This window comes from Otolemur garnettii, unplaced genomic scaffold (assembly GCF_000181295.1).
Source record: "Otolemur garnettii isolate 467f Iridium unplaced genomic scaffold, OtoGar3 scaffold00152, whole genome shotgun sequence".
In the NCBI taxonomy this organism is placed as follows: domain Eukaryota; kingdom Metazoa; phylum Chordata; class Mammalia; order Primates; family Galagidae; genus Otolemur; species Otolemur garnettii.
Window position 1 is genome coordinate 762,628 of NW_003852547.1, and position 2,854 is coordinate 765,481.

Genomic DNA, 2,854 nt, shown 5'->3' on the forward strand with positions numbered 1-2,854 from the left:
CCACAACGCCTGGCTATTTTTTGGTTGCAGCCATCATTGTTGTTTGGCGGGCCCGGCTGGATTTGAACCCACCACCTTAGGTGTATGTGGCTGGCGTCTTAGCCACTTGAGCCATAGGCTCTGAGCCGCCTAATTCTTTTTTTAAAAAATATTTATATCAGTTTTATTCATAATAGCTTAAAGCAACTACAGCATGGATAAACAAACTGTTGTACATATATACAGTACAATACTACTCAGGAATAAAAAGTACTTAAGTATTGATACATGAAATAACTTTACAAAAGAGGAATTGTATTATCACCATTTTAACCCCATTTAAGTTTTTTGGCTGGGTTTTTATCCTTGCTTCTTGAGATAGATGCTTTCCTGGTTTATTTCCAGTCTATCTTAAATACACAGGATTTTTTAAAAAATTGGATTTGTTGCCCTTGAATGTTTATTATAGCACACTTCACACTCACAAAGATGTGGTATCAGCATAACTACCCATCATTACTCATGAGTGGGTTAACAAAATGTGGTTAATCCATAAACCACAAAATGTGGTTAATACACACACACCCCATGGGGTACTTCTCAGCCATAAAAACCAACGAATTAAAGTCTTTTGCAGCAATTTGGATGGAACTGGAGATCATTATTCCTTCCCCCAGACCATACTCTTATTTTTTTTAATTAAAAAATTTTTTTTACTATTTTGGATTCATTGAGGGTACAAAGAATTAGTTTACACTGATTGCATTTGTTAGATGAAGTCCCTCTTATAATTGTGTCCTGCCCTCACGAGGTGTGCCATACACTGTGACCCCTCATTGTCCTCCTTCCTGCCCTCCTCCCACTTGCGCATTTCCTATACCCTCCCTTGTATTAACTCATCTTCTGCCTTCATATTAGAATTGAGTACATTAGATTCTTGTTTCTCCATTCTTGTGCTGCTTTACTAAGAAGAATGTGTTCCACCTCCATCCAGGTTAATACAAAAGATGTAAAATCTCCATCTTTTTTAGTAGCTGAATAGTATTCTATGGTGTACATATACCAAAGCCTATTAATCCATTCCTAGGTTGGTGGGCCCTTAGACTGTTTCCACATTTTGGCAACTGTAAATTGAGCTGTGATAAATAGTCTAGTGCAGATGTCCTTATGATAAAAGGATTCTGTTTTTCTTCTGGGTAGATGCCTAGTAATGGGATTGCAGGATCAAATGGGAGATCTAATTTGAGTTCTTTGAAGATTCTTCATACTTTCTTCCAGCAATGTTGTATTAGTTTGCAGTCCCACCAGCAGTGTAAGTGTTCCCTTCCCTGCACATCCACGCCAACATCTGCAGCTTTGAGCCTGTGATGTGGGCCATTCTCACTGGGGTTAGGTAGTATCTCAGGGTAGTTTTGATTTGCATTTCTCTGATGATTAGGGATGATGAGCATTTTTTTCCATGTTTATTAGCCATTCGTCTTTCTTCTTTAGGGAAGGTTCTATTCATGTCTCTTGCCCAGGGATGTATGGGATTGTTGAGTCTTTTTTGGATTAATTTGAGTTCTGTATAGATCCTAGTTATCAAGCTTTTGTCCAACTCATAATATGCAAATATCTTTTCCCATTCTGAAAGTTGTCTGTTTGCTTTGGTTGTTGTATCCTTAGTTGTACAGAAGCTTTTCAGTTTAATGAAGTCCCATTTGTTTATTTTTGTTGTTGCAATTACCATGGAAGTCTACTTTATAAAATATTTCCCTAGGCCAATATCTTCAAGTGTTTTCCTCACACTTTCTTTGAGGATTTTTATTGTTTCATGCCATAGACTTAAATCTTTTATCCGTCTTGAATCAATTTTTGTAAGTGGTGAGCGGTGCAAGTCCAGTTTCAGTCTTTTACCTGTGGTTATCCAGTTCTCCCAACACCATTTATTGAATAGGGATAATTTTCCCCAGTGTATGTTCTTGTTTATCAAAGATCAGGTGGCTGTAAGATGTTAGTTTCATCTCATGGTTTTCTGTTCAGTTCCAAATGTCAGCGTCTCTATTTTTGTGCCAATATCATGCTATTTTGATCACTATGGCCTTGTAGTATAGCCAAAAGTCTGGTAGGTTGATACCCCCAGCTTTGTTTTTATTACTAAGAATTACCTTGGCTATTCAGGGTTTCTTCTGGTTCTATACAAAACAAAGAATTATTTTTTCCAAATCTTGGAAGTATGATGATGATATTTTAATGGGGATTGCATGGAATCTGTAGATTGCTTTGAGTAGTATAGACATTTTCAAAATGTTGATTCTTTCCAGCCATGAACATGGTATGTTCTTCCATTTGTTAATATCTTCTGCTATTTCCTTTATTAGGGTTTTGTAATTTTATTTGTAGAGGTCCTTTACCTCTTTTGTTATGTATATTCTTAGGTATTTCATTTTTTTTGAAGCTACTATGAAAGGAATTGTGTCCTTGATTAGCTTCTCATCTTGGCTGTTATTAGCATTTACAAAAGCTACTGATTTGTGGACATTGATTTTATATCCTGAGACACTGTTGTATTTTTTGATCACTTCCAGGAGTCTTATAGTTGAGTCTTTGGGGTTCTCTAAATAAAAGATCGTATCATTGGTAAAGAGCAAGAATTTGCCTCCTCTGCCCCCATTTGGATGTCCTTTATTTCCTTCTCTTGCCAGATTGTATTGGCTAAAACGTTCATCACTGTGTTAAAAGTAGTGGTTCCAGTTCTAAGTGGAAAAGCTTTCAGTTTTACTCCATTCAGTCTAATATTAGCTGTGGGTTTGTTGTAGATGGCTTTGATCGGATTAAGAAATGTGCCACTTATGCCTATATATATATATATATTTTTTTTTTTTTTTTTTTTTTT